We start from the raw sequence: 18232 nt of genomic DNA on the forward strand, positions 1-18232 counted from the left end.
GCCCAGGAACTCCCCACGCTGGAGCAGCGCCTGCTACGAGCCCTCAAGGAGAAGGCTGGAGGGTCCAGGACTGTCCGTAGCAGAAGGGGTGTAAGCATTGATGCTTGCTTGGTTGCTGGAAAGCACATATGTAGTAACACGTGCAGACTGGGAAGCTTATTATACTTTGGCAATAAAACCGGTTATACTTCTACACCTGGTGTGGCTTCATTGAGTGTATCCAAGCCACCCTTTGGTCTGACACCTGCTCCCCGTGCCGGGGCTGCCACGTTCCCAGCAGTAGAGTCGGAGCAGCTACTCACCACAGGAGTCTATGGTTAAAGCCACCAGCTGCTCTAGCCTAGAGACAGAGCTGGATTAAGGTTATGAGGGACCTAAGGCTAATGCGAGGGAAGAGCCTAAGTAGGAATTACATATTGCAAACAAATTATGTCATCAAACATTTCTATTTATTTATTTATTTATTTAAAATTAACAGATTTCTTCTACTCTGACTACACTCTATTCTTCAAACAGACACTTCTGAGTAAGAGGTAGTAAGAGGGATGCACCGCTGCCTTTCTCTTAGGCCTCCTTACTCCTAGGTCAGGGGTTGGCAAACATTTTGGCCTGAGCGCCACATTGGGGTTCCAAAATGGTATGGAGGGCCGGGTGTGGCCAGGCCCCCACCCGCTATCCAATCCCCCCTTCTTCCTGCTCTCCCCGGAACCCTGCCCCATCCAACCCCCCCGCTCCCTGTCCCCTGACCACCCCCCAAGGATCCCTGACCCTTATCCAACCCCTGTTCCCAGCACTCTGACTGCGCCATCCGCTATCCACACCCCCACCCCGACCAACCCCGTAACTCCCTGCCCCCTATCCACGCCCCCCTGCTCCCCATCCCATTACTGAGCTGCCAGGCCAGAGCCAACCATGACGCGCAGCCCGGAGCAGGCTGGCGGCTGTGAACCATGCCGCCTGGAGGATCTCACAGCCCTGCCACCCAGAGCAGCGCGCTGGCAGCGTGGCGAGCTGAGGCTGCGGGGAGGGGGGAAGCCTCTGCAACATTCCTCATCCTGCTCACCTCTTTCAACCTCATGATTTTACCCTCAGTTCTCCTCATGTCCCAGTGCAAAGCCCAGCCCTCCTGCAGGTGTTTTCCCCAAGCTATGGGCTCTACACCACATACCCTACCTCGCTCCGACTGCAGTCTGGGAGGCAGCCAGCTTTTATTGTGTAGGAAAAAGGTAACAGCTAGAAGTGACAAAGATCTTTAGATGGTTGCCCACTGCCCAGTCATACCATGTTATCTCCTCACAATCACTGTACAAAAATTAAACAAATTGAATCTAAAGCCTTTCAGTTTTTGAATGACTAGGAGTTGACAAAACAGAGCTATTCCCTGTTGTGTTCTCTGCCCCCCAGAACAAAAAGACTTCATTGAAAATCAGCATCTGAAAAGAACCATTAAGGATCTTTCAAAAGAACAGCCCAAGCAAGGCTGCTGTAGTGACACCCATCAGGTCTGGTGGTTGTTTCCTAGGCTGGTGTAGAATGAAGGATCAAGCAGACTGCAGACCTTGCTTATTTTTTCCCCTTAAAGTGCTCAGCATTTAGGGAAGGAAAGTGAATGAGATTTTGCTTATACCAGATGTGAAAAAGCAGAAGAGACCAAAAACTGTTCTTGTGCAAAAATCTGTTCTCCCGGAAGTCAATAAGGCCACACAGGTGTAATTGTGAGCAGGAATTGGCCTTTGTTCTCATTCCCATGTGGAATCACACTCATTTCATGGTTCCCCAACATTTTCCACTTGGGAAAGAAGGTAGTTTGAATTGGGGCAGAAAAATGAGGACTAACTCCAGGGTTATTTAGCTTTAAGTTTTTGGAATGAAACTCCAAAGAAATTAAATGCAACTCCTCTCCAACACAAGAAGGCCCATAGATATCAGACAAGCCATTATGGGACATCAGTGGACAAAAGACTTTGTTGATTGCTCCCCACACACCCATAAAAAGGAGACATGCACAAGCACTCCTCCCATCAGCTTGAACTCTCAGGGGAAGCAAGTGAATAAAACTCCTTGTCAAAAAGAAATTATCTCTACACCTGCTTTAACTTTGTAAATAACTCTCGTATTTATTTTCTTAGTTCATAAATCCTCAGAGAGTTTACTATAGTATTAGCTATGAGCATTGTCTTTGACGAGAGATCTGAGGTACAACTGACCTGGGCTAAGGGACTGGTCCTTTGGAACTGGGTGTAACCTTAATATTGGGGTGAGTTGGTGTAAGGGACCATCTATCACAAAGGCAGGCTTGCCTGAGTGGCAGGATATATGACAGTCTGTGACTCCATGTTAAGGCTGTTATAGTGCTTGAGGGGTTCACACTTGATACCTAGTGGGTGAAATCTAACCAGCATGGGGTTTGTGCCCTGGTTTGGTATTCACATTCCTGAGCTACTCTAGACAGGGGGATTGAACCTGGGTCTCCCACATGCCAGCTGAGTGCTCTAACCATGGGGATAAAAGTTGGAAGAAGGGTGACATCACCAACACCCTCCCCTCCTTCTCTCCCACATTTTGTGTGGCGCGAGGCAGGTGCCTACCTCATTCCAGCAAGAAATGCCTTAGACGCCTTAGCCACCTGACTTTGGGCGCTGGTTCCTGTTTGTGGGTGGCTAAGCAGAGATAGACGGTGTAAGGATGTACCCCATAAGGCTTTATGGAAATATGCTTCTCAGCAGTTTCTGTCTTTTCTGCTGGCTGAATTTTAACTCCTTCCTGACAAATGGAACCAAAATCCTTGCAGCCTCACGACAATCCCAGGACAGACAATCTGTAAGTGAGATTTACTTTCCCCTCCCACCCTTCAGACTCCAGTTTCTCTCATTTACTTACTGCCTTTTGTCATAATCTAGACCCACGTTAGGGAAAGACTTTGGCATAAAAGTAACTTTACCCACTTTGGGTTCTTTGACACTAACAGGATGTTGCAAATTTGCAAAATCCTGGCTCTGTTAGTGTAGTGGTGCGAGTGGCCCACTCCAGCAGGGGGAGGGGCAGAAGCAGCCAGGGAGGCTGCTCACACCTGCAGCCAATTAAGGAGTTGGCCTGTTAGGAGCCAAACAGGAGGCAGCTGCTGGGGATGCCCAGATATAAGGGGCTGCCCAGCAGAACAGAGGGGAGTCTCTCCCTGACAGGCAAGGGAGGAGGACTGGCTCCCAGGGATAGCACCTGAGCTAGAGCAGTGCTGGGCAGGCTCAGGGGAGCAGGGGGAAAACTCCAGCCTGATACCTGCCAGGCTGAGGCCCCTGAAAGAAGGGGCTGAGAAGGTACCAGGGCCAAGGGGAAGTGGTCCAGGGAGCATGAGCAGTAGAGGGGAGAGAAAGAGGGCAGGACATGGCTGTTACCAGAGGGTCCCTAGGCTGGGAGCCAGAGGAATGGGGAGGCCTGGGTTCCCCCTTTACACAGCACCTAGCTGCAGAGGAGTGTGGCCTGATACAAACAGTGGCTTGCCCCTGAGGCTTTGGGGCCACAAGTGGCCACGGCGGCAGGTGCTGACTGAGAGCTGCTGATTCTCTTCCCCCCCCCCCCCGGAAGGGGGGTGAGAATGGAGTAGTGGGCACTGCCGGAGAGCAGTGCTCTGAAGGGGACACCGTGGTCCAAGAGCGATGTGGGTCCAGAGAGACAGTGGGGAGAGAAAGCAGGAACGGGCATGTCACCATGCGTAGAGGGCGCTCCAGGCTGGACTGAGCTAATTCCTGGAGCGACCAGCAGGAGGTGCCACGGTGGAGGGCTTGTGACCTGCTATGGTTAGAAAGCTGTTGGGACAGCGAACAGCATGAATGGGCCTTTGTCCTCCTTAGGCAGAGACAGGAATAATAATAATAAAATCACTTTATCAGTGTTGGAAATTGAGTCAGGGAAGGTTGGCTCCAGGGACCAGATTCACCCCATACCGGCAAAAGGAGACAGTTTGTGACTCTGCTGTTCAGTGGCTGCAGGGGCCGGTGCAGACCTTGGCACAGGCTGAGGAAGTTCTGAAGCAGCCAGAGTTACATCCCTATGACAATGGCCCCCGTGTGTCTTGCCCAGTGTGCAGAGTGTCAGAGGCCCAGCTTTACACTGCCCACGTCCCTTGTCCACCCCCTCCCTCTTCCACCCGCCCTCATCATCCCCACCCCATTCCCAGCCCTCTCAGGAACATGCCTGGTCCCTGCAGCTGCTGTGGAGGAGGCACAAGAGGCTCCTGGGCAGGAAGGACTTTCTTCTTCCCTACTACAGCTCATTTGGCCAGACTAACTGCCATATGGGACCAGAGCTCAGTGATGGGCTGGGGCCACATTTAACAAATGGCCTTTCATTAAGGGTCTAGAGTTTGGGTGCCGACCTTTAGGCACCTGGGGCCTGGTTCTCACAGGGTTTGGGCACCTGCAGCTCCCACTGACTCCACCTAGCAGCTGTGGAGGCTACATGGCTCTGGAGCACGTGCCCTGCAGGTCTCTAGTTGGGAGAGAGGTGCCCCAAATGAAGGAATTTTGCTAAATTTGAGCTTTAATGTTGTAACCTTTGGTAGGTTATGAATTAATGTGAGACACCCTGATGCCTGGGCCCCTGCCACATCTGCTCCATTTGTCTCTTTTCCACTATTTGTTATGTTAAGTATTGAAAAAGGGTATTAGTGTCATTTTTTATTCATAACTTTGGACAGACCGAGACTGTGCGTTTGTACTGACTGACTTGGCTTTGGCCTGGTTAGCCATTTGCTTGCCATAAGGGAAACGTTGCCTTAAGTATCAGAGGGGTAGCCGTGTTAGTCTGAATCTGTAAAAAGCAACAGAGGGTCCTGTGGCACCTTTAAGATTAACAGAAGTATAGGGAGCATATGAGGGAAGTTTGAAAGAATTGGGTTTGTTTAGTCTGGAGAAGAGAAGACTGAGAGGGGACACAATAACAGTCTTCAAGTACCTGAAAGGTTGTTACAAGGAGGAGGGAGAAAAATTATTCTCCTTATCCTCCGAGGATCGGACAAGAAGCAATGGGCTTAAATTGCAGCAAGGGAGGTTTAGGTTGGAAATTAGGAAAAACTTCCTAATTGTCAGGGTGGTTAAGCACTGGAACAAATTGCCTAGGGAGGTTGTGGAATCTCCATCATTGGAGATTTTTAAGAGCAGGTTAGACAAACACCTGTCAGGGATGGTCTAGATGGTGCTGGTCCTGCCATGAGTGCAGGGGACTGGACTAGATGACCTCTTGAGGTCCCTTCCAGTCCTATGATTCTATGATTCAGTATGATAGAAGCTCACAGCCCAGCAAGAAGCCGCAATAGCAGGAGGAGAACTGGCCATGATGACCGGGGTGGGGGGGGGTGCCGTGCTCAGGGAGTTTGCTATTTGGAAGGCCTTGGTTGGAAATCAAGGGGAAAGTGCTAAGCATTGCAAAGAAACACAGACCCTGTCCTGCAAAACTAACAGTGTGAACAGACAAGACACCATTTTACAGATAGGAAAACACTAACACGTGGCCCGGATCCTCTAGGCCAGTGAGACTCAGACCTCAGTGGTTCAGGAGCCAAATTAACCACAATTCGTTAATGACATAGTAAAAGCTAACCAGCAGTTTGGAGCCCTCGCTGTAAGCCCCGAAGCAGGATTTCAAACCAGGCAAGGGGATTCTGGATGGTTGCTGGGGGGACCTGATCCTCCCAGGGTGCGCTAAACACACCCAACACCTGCCACCTGGGGCAGTGAGCAGGTAAGTCTCCTCCCTCCCCCAGCAGCTCCCCCAGGGCAATGACCCAATGCCTCCCCCACCACCACCTGGACAAAGGCTGAAAGTCCATCTTGATGGTGGCTCAGGGGCCTGTGTGGAATGTGTTGGGATCTGACCGTAGTGAGGCAGGTGACCCTGTAACACGACCACACAAAGCAAGGCCTGCACCCATTTCCCCCCTTTTTGTCTGTCCCAGCAGAGAGGCCAGGGTCTCAGTGGTGCTCAGAGACCAAGCTCCTGTCTGCGGCAGGAGTGGAGAGTTTCATACAGGAGCTCAGCTCCCCATGCAGGTCCTAACCCCAGGCTGAGCCTAGCATGATGAATGTGGAATGTGATCTCATCAGAGGAGAGGGGCTGGTCTCCGCTTATGCCCTGGGGAAGGAAGTCTGCCTTTTGCTTACAAGATAAGAAAGGGCTGGTAATGAAATGAAGGCTCTGGAAGTGAAGACAGAAGGCAGGGACCTCAGAAGAAATACAGCCAAATTTTGAACCAAGGTTACATCCCTTATGTGTGTGACAATTACAACGTTGACAGCTCTCCTGTATCTATAGCGGAAGGTGACTTAGTGCCCTGCTGCAGGAGTTCTCATAATAAAAATAAATAATAAATTAATGGAGATAGTGTATCTCCTAGAACTGGAAGGGACCTTGAAAGGTCATCAAGTCCAGCCCCCTGCATTCACTAGCAGGACCAAGTACTGATTTTGCCCAGATCCCTAAGTGGCCCCCTCAAGGATTGAACTCACAGCCCTGGGTTTAGCAAGCCAATGCTCAAACCACTGAGCTCTCTCCCCCCTAAGAAAGGTGATTCCATCACCTCCCTAGGTAACACATTCCAGTGCTTCACCACCCTCCTAGTGAAACAGTGTTTCCTAATATCCAACCAAGACCTCCCCCACTGCAACTTGAAACCACTGCTCCTTGTTCTGTCAAAAAAACATTACTCTCCCCGTTGGGGAAATCAAACCCCGGTCTCCCATGTGACAGGCGGGGATACTTACCACTATACTAACGAGGAAGTGGTTTTGGGGTTTGGCTTAAAAGTAATAATTAATACATTAATTATTTTCGGGGAAAATATGGTCCAGTACAGACCCCGGATTTAGCTTGTATTTATTAGAAAGAAATATGTCTCTCCGCCTATTCTCTCAGCCTGCTGAGTTTGTGCTAAGTGAAGCAGGCCTGTTAGTTTGCAAGGTCTGTGCTAATTGTAGAAAAACATTTGGAGACAAAGAGTTTGTCCAAAAAGTGATAAGATAACAACATGATACTAATGTTTTTTTTCTGAATTCAGGAACAAGATTTGTTGTTCCTCCACTTTTACATTCCTATCTTGCTTATTTTCTTTTCATGTGTGACAAGTGGCATGGATAGATTCATTGGAGTCTGTCATGCCCCAATGATTTGAGAATAATTATGTTAAGTGAAATAGGGTGTGATTGTAAATGTATGTTTGAATGAGTAATAAAAGGTTGAAGTGTCAGCCTAATAAATAATAACTGCCCAGGAACATTCGGGAAGAATGCGCAGGATGGAGATAACTGGATGACCCCATAGGGCAAACTGGAATCCACCCCCAACTACGCCAAGGACAGAGGGGCCAAAGAACCGAAGAACAAGATAACAACAAGCTGTCACTGCTGTGTCATCTGCATGATGGACTATCATTTTAAACGTGAGAACAGTAATTGATTATCACTTCAAATGTGAAAACACCATGACGAAGCAAACCCTATGGATTTGAATGAGCTCCTATAAAGACCGACTCTAAAAACTGAGAACTTTGAGTCTGGTTCTGCAACCACCCTCCAGGAGAATCGGATGCACATCTGACATGCTCCATCCTCGTGTCCAGGCCACCTGGCCAGTGACTTGGCACGAGCAACTCTAAGGCTGGTAACTATAACAACAACCTTGCAGAACTTTGTGTGTGTGTGTGTGTGTGTGTGTGTGTGTGTGAGTGAGTAGAATGTTATAGCTATAACTGATTAATTCTTTCTGTAGTCACAATAAACCCCCTTATCTCCTAAATAAGATCCTGCTGGTTTTCATTTTCTAAGTATAACACCCACTGGGAGACCACAATGAGGTCTAATTACTTCTCCCCATAATTTAATTAATGAATGCTGTGTCCCTGTCCCTGCCACTCCCACATTTTGCCTGTCCCCAGCCCAGCTATTCATTCTGCCCCCAACCAGCCCCCACATCAATTCTGCTCCCAGACTCTACATCAGTTCTGACCCACCACGCCTGCCCCTCCAGGGGTTCTTCCCTTCCTCCCCTTTCCCATCCCTGGTGCTGCAGGGAACAAGGTGTGTGTGCGGTGGGAGAGATTCCAGGGGTCATATAGATGAAGAGCTGGGGGAGTGGTGGATGGGAGTCCTCCGGTGTCATGCAGTGAGAAAAGCCCATTCTTTCATTCTTAGGGCTTCTCTAAACCCCCCCAGGAGATTGATCGAAGTTACTCAACTTCAGATTTGTGAATAGCATAGCTGAAGTCAACATACTTAGATCTCCTTACTGCGGTGTCGTCACTGCAGTACGTCGATAGCTGACACTCTCCCATCGACAAGAGAGAACTCAGTGGTCGATTTATCGCGTCTAGACATGCTAAATCGACCCCTGCTGGATCGATCGCTGCTTGTTGATCCGGCGGGTAGTGTAGACAAGCCCTCAGTGGGCTTCTGTCTCAAGCTGATTTCAGGGTCGCCAGTGGGATATTCCCCCACCCATGTCTCAGGAACACAATGAGATGAGATCCTGCCCCCACCTAGAGCTAGGGCTCACAGAAATGAGGTCCCAGGTGGCTGGGAAGATGGGAGTCCTCCCAGTGGTGCTGGAACATTTTTTACAGTGGGGGCGCTGAAAGCCACTGGTCCCCACCCCAAACTTTTTACATAACCCCCCCTTACTTCTGTCCATGCCCCCTCCACTCCCCAGAGCTGGGGCCAGGAGCAGGGCTGCGGCTGGGGTGGGAGATGTAGACAGGGGTAAGAGGCCAAGGCTGGGACCCTCCTGTGGACTCCAGGTGAAGGGCCATGAACAGAGCCCTGGGGGTGGGCCCGCAGCAGCCAGGAGCTCAGCCCCCGGGCATGGGGCCGGCGGAAAACAGTACCCCTTATCCAGAGCCCTGTGTGCAGGGCAGGTGGCAGGCGGGGTCCCGTGTGCAGGGTGGGAACAGTACCCCGGGTGCAGGTCCAGCAGCAGCTGGGACTTCTGTGCGGGGCTGGAAAGGTGGGAACAGAGTCGGGACCACAGGTGCAGGGCCAGGAGCAGAGCCCCTGGCACTGGACTGGCAGGGCCGGGACCCTGGGTGCAGCGGGGCAGGCAGGATCCCCCACAAAAACTGGGGGTGCTGCAGCACTCCCCGCATCCCTAGTTCCCGTGTCTGAGTCCTCCAGGGTCAGAGAGACTTGGATGACTAAGGCTTGAGAAGCTTTCATTCTTGGTGGCCTATTCCTCTCCGGCCCAATCACAGTGACACAGTGATCCCCAGAGTCCTCCTGGACCATAGAGGACAGTGACAAAAAGACTGCACAATCCCTGGGGGCAATGAGTTTGTTTTTTCTGTCTCCATCCCTCCCTGCCCCCTATGGTTTGACAGCGCAGACTCTATGTCGCCTCTGGAGTCATAGGGAGAAGGGTGTCTGAGGCTAGAGAGCCTGATTTCAGGGTCCCCAGTGGAATGTTCCCCCGTGTGTCAGGGACACAGTCTGAGCTGGGATCCTGCCCCCACCCAGAGCCTGGGACTGATTCTCCCCCCCCACCCCCCCAGTGACAGAGGCTGGTGGGAAAGCAAAGATCAGGGCCTTGTTATCAGCGCTGAAAAATGTCAGCTGCCCCCGTTCACAGTTCAGACAAACCTGGATCCATCCCTTCCTGCTCACAGACTTTCTGGCCACCCCCAAAACCCAGCACTGCCCACTCCCCACCTCCACCACTCAGTAATGTGTCCCCCTCACAGCCCAGCACACAGGGATTGGTGTCGGGCAGAGCCTGCTGTGTGCCTGCTCATATCACACCTTTCCAATCCTCAGACAGGACAAGTTGGGGATGAGCCATGTCTGGATCCAGAGTCACATTCGCTGGGGAAAGAAAGAGAATCAGAACATTAGGGGCAGAGTCGGCCCTGAGGTGTCTGGGACCAGCAACTCCGCACTTGCTGGGACAGTCCTTGATCCCAGAGAGCTACTTCGGTCCTGGGCACCTGAGGCTGAGCAGAGATGTCACTGCAGTTTCTCATTCTGTTTAATTGGAGTGACTGCCTTCCTTTCTCATTTGCTTCCAGAGGCTTCAGCTCCCAGTGCTGGGGCTGCTCCATTCCCAGCAGTAGAGATGCAGCAAGGAAGTGTCAGAAGCTTTTAGAGAGGAGAGAGCAAGAGGGTACTGGTACCAGCTTAAAATCCTAGAGAGAAGCTCCCTCCTCTAAATGCAGCCTCCACTCTCAAGCCAGAGAACAGAGAGGAAGGGGCAGCATTGGGGAAGAACCATTTAAGACCAGAGAGTAGGAGGTGGCATGGGGTGGGGTAGTTCAGGGGAGAGAGTTCTCTGCTCATTCCTCTCACTTTATTGTGAAAAAGGCCTGTGAATGTCTTTGAAAACCTCAGGGTCAGAGTTAAGGGTGTTTGGCTACTGCTCTAGGAGTGTGTTTCTATGCATGGTCATGAATTCATCACTGATGTTGGTGTCAAGATCATTTGTGTGACTTCAGCTTGGAATCTCCTTACTATTTGATGTTTTTATCTTTGGAGCTATGCACATCATGGCCAGAGTTGGTTGGGTTTTTAACTTGAGCTACAATTTCAATTAGCTACTATAAAAGGATTCAAAAAAGAACTAGATGAGTTCATGGAGGTTAGGTCCATCAATGGCTATTAGCCAGGATGGGCAGGGATGGTGTCCCTAGCCTCTGTTTGCCTGAAGCTGGGAAGGAGCGACAGGGGATGGATCACTTGATGATTCCCTGTTCTGTTCATTCTCTCTGGGGCACCTGGCACTGGCCTCTGTCGGAAGACAGGACACTGGGCTAGATGGACCTTTGGTTTGGCCTAGTATGGCCATTCTTATGTTCATGAAGATGTTTTTACTGGAATTTTCTCATAATTTAAAGACAATCTCTACCTGCAAACTCACCCTGTTTGTGTGCTCCTAGGGGTTCCCCTCTTCTTGTCTCCAGTGCAGACGGCAGAGTGTCTGGAGGGGGAAACAGAGATGAGATTCCATGTTTTCATATTGATAACATCCCCACTCTCAACTGACATAACTAACAATTATGACAGAGAAAGAGACACAGAGACACACTCGGGTCTTTAATATAAAATTATCTGAAACCTTCTGTTTCCTCTCATTGAAGCATCTCACAGCAACACAATCAAGGTGCATTAAGTTTCACCACCATCCTAGAGGGCATGAGTTGTCAGGAACATCTACTTTCCCCTCATCATCCCCTCCCACGCCCTAGAGAACCAGTTGGTTTGTCTCAGTAACCTATTGTATTTTGTCATAACCTAGACCCAGATCCTGCAAAGACCTTAGCATGAAAGTAACTTTACTCACTTTGGGCCCTTTGACATGAATGGGATGTGAAGAGTTTGCAGGATCAGGGTTCTTAATCTGAGTGTCCCCTATGGGCTATGCAAAGGTGTAGAGTATTAGAGGCAAAGATTCACCCTGGTCAAACCCCTTTATTCCTGAACCACCCACTCATTCTCCAACCACCCCACCATCTTCACCCCTTTTCCTGCCTCTCAGGAGTCCTTGTGCCTGCAGCTGATGAGGAGGAGGAAGAGGAGGCTCCAGCACTGGAGGAATGCCCCCTGGTGGCGGTGGGGTTTACTGCCCCTTTGGCCCAGACTATCTGCCACGCAGAGCCAGAGCACAACGAGGGGCTGGGTGCAAATTTCAAAAGGGGCCTTTCATTTAGCATCTAAATTTTGGGCACTGACGTTTAGGCACGTGGGGCCTTGTTCTCAGAGCGTTTAGCCACCTGCAGCTCCCACTGACTCCACCTGCAGCTGTGGAGGCTACACAGCTCTGGAGCACCTGCCCTGCAGGTCTCTAATTGGAAGAGAGAAACTCAGGTGGCCCAAATTAGGCCATTTTGGTAAATTTGGGCCTGAATGTTCTGACCATTGGTAAATCATGAATTAATGTGAGACATCGTGATGCCTGGGCCCCTGCTCCATCTGCTCCATTTGTCTGCTTTCCACTAGTTATTATGTTACACTTTGAGAACTGGTACAAGGGAAATTTCTTATGCATAATTTGGAGAGACCAAGATTGTGCGTTTGTACTGACTGACTTGGCTTTGGCCTTGTTGGCAGTTTGCTTGACATAAGTGAAAATATTGGCTTAAGTGACCTTGTTATTAAGTGATGTGTTCCTAAGTTGCTATGTGGGACAAAGAGATGTTTGTCCAGTTACCTTCTCCTAGGCCTGTCTGTCATTTCTTACTTTAATACTCATTGTCATGGCAAGGTATGCTTTTGGTACAAACAAAGCTTTGAATTAATGAACCTCAGTGTCTTGCACCCCAAGTGTGTGACATTCTCACCCAACAATTAAACAAAAGAATAACTTAATTTTGAACTAATTGGCCAGAGCCAGTCTCCTCCCCCAGTCTCAGTGGCTTTTCCCAATTTCCCCTCCTAGATCCCTTCTCGGTATCTTTGAACTTCCTCAGAGTCTCCATTAGAGCAACAGTTTTCTGGGAGAAACCACTGAGTCTCTTTTCCAGTTCAGGAGAAATCTCCTCTGGCTGCTGGAACTTCCCCTTCTCACACCTGGAGAGAAACAATTTCAGGTGATTATATGGCATTTAGTGACTCTCTATAAGTTCTGGCTAGTGAGTTGTTGCTCACTGGGCTGGAAGTTAGAATTCCTCGACTTCTCCCAGCCTCAGAGCACGTGCAGCACAGGCCATGGCTGTGAAATGTTCCCCTCAAAGGACCCATTAATATTCTTCAACTCTGGCCGGGACAGACCAGCTCTGGCACAAAAGGGGAATTAAGTCTCTGTGGCACTGGCCTCCATGCTCTGAGGGACAGGAGCTTCCCAGGCCAAGTGCTGTAGAAATCTGCCCACTAGGAACTAGACTGAGACACCAACTTCCCCCGTCTCCAGCTCATTCCACACAGGTCTCCAAACAGTCCTCAGGTGGGAAAGACTCTTGACCACTGCTGGCCTGGGCTGAATGGTAACCAGGGCCCCAGCAGTGACAGGCCAATATTCCATCCCCACAATCCTTGGGCAGCCAGTCCCCCAGGGCTGTAACCATGACACTATATGGAATATGCAACACACTTTATAATATATTAATACCAACATTATAAAATTGCAATGAATCTTACCAGATATGCCATGTAAGGTATCAATGAAAATGAAATGATTTGCCAAGTATGATAATCTTGTTTATATGTTTGCATTATCTTTGAATTGCGAGTTATGAATGAGTGGGATGTTTCTGTATTTCAAACTTGTGCTGTGTGTCTGGGTCACGCCCTCAGACAGATTGGCATCAGCACTATATAGCCTGTTCGATGGCCCATCAAAGGCCATCAGCTGTACAATGAAAGAAGCCAGGGGCTAATCCTATGAGTTAGTAGGAGTTGTAAGAACATGTCTGTGGACAGGGAACTCTAAGGGCTTGTCTACACCACGCAGCTTTTAGCAACAAGGCTGTATCAACAAAGAAACTCAAGATTAGGTTTAGAAGCCACTTTCTGCATGGACTACCCTAGGTACTACATGTCAAAGTAACATCTCTAGGAAATACTTTAGGTTAATATTTCCCACTGAATGGATAATTCCAGAGTCTTCTGTAGAAAGGTGAGAACCTCAAGATTAGGTTTATTGGAGAGATTTCTATCCAACACGTGACCTTCCCGACACATTTTGCTGTGGAGCCCATGGGAGATGCAGTGCTAACATCACCACCAAGCCCTTTCCCGGTGTTGTGAAGTGTGAGAGAGAGCCATGTGCCTGCTCAAGGTGCTTCTGACATTCTAGAGGAGAAAAAGAGAGAGAGAGTGCGAGTGAATTTCAGTACCAGGCACTTGACACAGAGATTTAGAGATCAGGGAGAAAATCTGGGAAACTGGGAGATTCGGTAGTTCTGAGAGACTGAGTCTGAAAAGGAAAGAATTGAATTAACCTGGATCCAGAGTGTTTCGGGTGAGATCTGTGCTCTGGGGATCTCTCACAAACCACGCACACGGCTTCCCTGGCCTCTGCACAGAACAGATCTAGTGCTTTCCCGTGTCTCTCATACAGATTCTCTTTTCCTGGTTTGAAATCCAGTTGTTTGATTTTTTTCCCACTATATTTGCTAGCTGAGAGTTATGCAGGAGAGCCCCTTTCTGGATTCGGGCTCAGCACAAGGGTCCGAGTCCTGCTCTTCCCATGTCTCACAGTGCTGAGTGATGCAGCGTCGGCAGAAGTTGTGCCCACAGTGTGTGGTCACTGGATCTGTCAGATGCTCCAGACAGATGGGGCATTTGGTTTCCTCTTGGATTTTCTGTACAGGAGTCGCTGAGGCCATGGCGGCTGGGCTCTCTGGTCTTCTGTTCTCGCTGCACCAGAAATGGTTTTGCTGATCATGGGCAGTCCCTGCCCCACCTCCTATCAGCTGCACAGGGGGTGCAGAATGAGGTGAAGAGAAAGGAGAGGCCGGGAGGTGGAGCAGGAGAAAGATAAGGAAAGAAGGAAGCAGGAACTACCTAGGCAAGGAACGGGAGCAGTGGGGTGTAAAGAAGCAGAAAAGGAATGAAAGGAAAAGGGGGGGGGACAAAAAAAAACAACCCAAGCACATAAAAGCTTCAATTCTACCTAGTACATGTCCAGGTGGGGGTTGGGCTGGCTTGTACTCCTGGGGCTAGCCTCCTGGCTTCTGCAGCTGCACTACTCTTGGTAGTAGGCTAGCTCCAGCCGTTAGCTGGGAATCACACCGCCCCGGTGCTGGGCAGACGCACCCTCAAACGAACTAGGACATTCTTAATTCACAATGAGGCCATCCACAGCTACAGGCAGACTTGCACTGAAACTACAATAGGTGGGAACTTTAGGGCTTGTCTTCACTACCCGCCCGGATCGGCGGGTAGAAATCGATCTCTCGGGGATCGATTTATCGCGTCTCGTCGGGATGCAATAATCGATCCCCGAATCCATGTGCGTACTCCACCACCCCAGGTAGGAGTAAGCGCTGTCGACGGGGGAGCCGTGGCGGTCGATTTGCCGCCGTCCTCACAGTGGGGTAAGTCGGATCAGATATGTTGAATTCAGCTACGCTATTCCCGTAGCTGAATTTGCGTATCTGAAATCGATCCCCCCTCATAGTGTAGACGTAGCCTAAATCCCATTGAGTGATTTCAGTGACAATGCGTGTGCAAATGTAAGCGGGGGAATGGTCCCGCTATTGTGGGGAACTTTCCTGGCTTCTGCACTACCCCGGTGAAGTGGGCTAACGAAAGGATCTGAGTCCTGGCTCCCACTTCCTTTACCCAGAGGCCTCCCTGCCCTTGAGGACTCCCCTTCCCTGGCAGAGTCCTCGTAAACCCCGACAAGGCTGGGCCCAGGATTCCTGGGGGGCTCGACCCCCAACCCTGCTGTGGTCACACAGGACAGGGGCTAGGGTATCCCCACTTCGGGGTACTCTCTCTGCACTGGGCACCTCCCTGACCCACTGATCATTTCATACAATTTAAAGCAAATACAAGTTGTTTAATTAACAATTAATTTTAAAAAAGAATAAGGAAAAATGGGAAAAGTTAAAGGAAAACACATCACCCCGCTCTGTGGCAGGGAAAATCACAAACAGTGTCTCTGGAACGTCAGGGCAGTTCACAGTCTGTTCCTTGTAGGTCCCAGGCTCCTTCTCAGGCCCTGGCTGTGCTGCAGAGATGCTGTGGGTTGGACACTTGCTCTGGTGGTGGCCACACGCTCTCAGGCTCTAGGTGGCAGGACCCTTTTTCCCAGTGTCGCCCCTGCACGGTCGGGGTTACGATCCCCCTCCAAGTCTGGCCTGCGGAGCCTCTTGGCTGAGGCGTCTCCCTGCGCTGGGCACACTGCCCAGGGTCCCCCTCACTCTCCCCAGCTGCTCACCGCACCCAGCTCCGGACGGCTCCAGCTCCAGCTCCAGCTCCAGCTCCACTCGGCCTCAGCATGGCTGCTGCTGCTGCTGCTGCTCTGCCTTCAGCTCCCTGCGCTGCTGCTCTGGCCCCTCTGGCTCTGGTTGCTGCAGCTCTGCTCCCAGGGCAGGTCTGCTCTCTCTGGGCTGTGCTCTGGCTTTGGGGCTGCAGCTCTGCTCCCAGCAGCTTAGCTCCGTCCCCTGCTCTCTCCTTAGCTCTGCCCCACTCTGTCTAACTCAGGCAATTCAAGTTCACACGGAGGACGGGATCCCCCTGGCCTCCTGACTCTCTGATTAGCCTGCCCGCCCTGTCAAACAGGCTGATCTGGAGCATTGGCCTCTCCCCATTGTTCCTGGAGACTGTCAGTCTCAGGCTCCTGATTTCCCATTGACCCCTCCCCTTTTAGTGCTGGGAGCTAGTCAACCAAAACACCCCCACTGAATGTTAGTGGGGGGCAACAGTCCCCTTACACAGAGGAGCCTTGGCTTGGCTGTGTCTTACTGAACATCTAACCACCAGCCTGGGACCAGCCGGGCTACCAGGGCTCCCTGGGTTAAGGTCAGAGGCAGCTGGTGGGTGCTAGCGACAGGGCATGAAAACAGCAGCTCTACGACATTGCAGTTAAAGGTTACAGCCCAGCCCGTTCACAATGCCAGATAAGAGCTGGAAAGAAGATTTTTAGGTTTAAACTTTGTAAAACTCCATAGGCAGAAGAAGCGAACAATCCTACCCACCCCTCACCCCCAGCCCATTCCAACTGCCCTGGTCTCTTCCAGCCATTTTTTCTTTTTGGGCCAATACTGAGCCCATCATCGCTGTGTGGGCTGGTTCTGCTGTGGGGAAATACGAGCCAGGGATCGTGGGTTTTGTCTGACTCTGGGCAGAGGCGTATCAGCTCGGAGAGCAGGGACAATGGGGACTGCTCAGCACACAAAGCTGGACGTGCTCATGTCCAGTGAGCAGCCATCTGCTCCTCTTTGGTGCTGGAGCTCCCAGCTAATGTTTCCCACCAACACATTTCCGCCACGGGGCTAGATTCTGACCCGGGTTGTACCATCGCTCCTTTGACCTCAGCAGTTAGCCTTTGTCTGGAGCCTTGCTAGGTTCTTCCATTGGCAAGAGAAATGGATAATAGGAGTCAGGTATTTCTTTGGTGCAGTCTTTATTATTTACAATGTCCACACATTCCTGTGCCCTAAACACAGTAGAAACTAACAGCAGCTGGCAGTTGTCTTACTCGGAAATAAACGTCTGCCTTTCCAGGGGACCCTGTGCCTGAAGCAAGTTCTGTCTCTCAGTTTCCTGCCGAGACCACACTCACGACTGCTTCTCTTGGTTTTCTAACTCACACACCCCAAGCTGCCAGCCAATCCCTCAGCCCCTGTGTTTCCAGCTAGCTCCAGGGAAACCCCTCTTAGGCCAGCTTCCCCCCAAACCCACAATTAATTAAATCGGTGTCCCTCCACCCCACACCTGCCTGTCCCCAGCCCAGCCCCCACCTCTGCTAGGGTTACCATATTTCAGCGAGCAAAAAAGAGGACGGGAGGAGCCCCGCCCTAGCCCCGCCCCTGCCCCTCCCACTTCCCGCCCCCCCTGACCTCCCAACCCTCCCCCCGTTCCTTGTCCCCTGACTACCCCCTCCTGGGACCCCTGCCCCTAACTGCCCCCAAGGACTATCTAAGCCTCCCTGCCTCTTGTCCCCTGACTGCCCCAACCTTTATCCACACCCCCACCCCCAGACAGACCCCTGGGACTCCCACGCCCCATCCAACCACTCCCCACCCACTGACAGCCCCCCCCCCAGAACTCCCAACCCATCTAAACCCCTCTGCTCCCTGTCCCCTGACTGCTCCGATCCCTCTCCGCACTCCTGCCCCCTGACAGCCCCCCCCAGAACTCCCAACCCATCTAAACCCCTCTGCTCCCTGTCCCCTGACTGCTCCGATCCCTCTCCCCACTCCTGCCCCCTGACAGCTCCCCCCCAGAACTCCCAGCCCCCTACCCCCCCCCGCTCCTTGTCCCCTAACTGCCCCCTCCTAAGACCCCCCCCAACTGCCCCCCAGGACCCTACCCCCTACCTGTACCCTGACTGCCCAAAACTTTCTCCACTCCCCCCAAAAAGCCCCCCCCGTTTCTTGACCTCCACCTCCAGAACCTTCCTGCCCCCTGACCTCCTTACCCTGCTGCTCAGAACAGAGTGTTGGGCTCTGTGCAGCCGAGCCGGACACGTGGCTGAGCTCCCCTGCACAACAAAACCCGGTCTGGCCCTGCACAACAAAACCCGGTCTGGCCCTGCACAGTGATGCTGGACTGGGCTGCAAGGGAGCTGCTGGCTCAGAATGCAGGGCGGATCC

At 51.3% G+C, this 18232-nt stretch overlaps 1 protein-coding gene across 1 annotated transcript in view; it reads right to left on the bottom strand.

Moving 5' to 3' along the window:
* LOC101948742 (zinc finger protein RFP-like) overlaps nucleotides 1–14258 on the bottom strand; it is a 1201957-nt gene extending 1187699 nt beyond the window's left edge. Inside the window, exon 1 of the mRNA XM_065564673.1 lies at nucleotides 13907–14258. The gene's annotated coding sequence lies outside the window, so the exon portion shown is untranslated. The remainder of the gene's footprint in view (nucleotides 1–13906) is intronic.
* Between the last annotated feature and the right edge of the window lie 3974 nt (nucleotides 14259–18232).

Source organism: Chrysemys picta, chromosome 12 (assembly GCF_011386835.1).
Source record: "Chrysemys picta bellii isolate R12L10 chromosome 12, ASM1138683v2, whole genome shotgun sequence".
NCBI lineage: Eukaryota > Metazoa > Chordata > Testudines > Emydidae > Chrysemys > Chrysemys picta.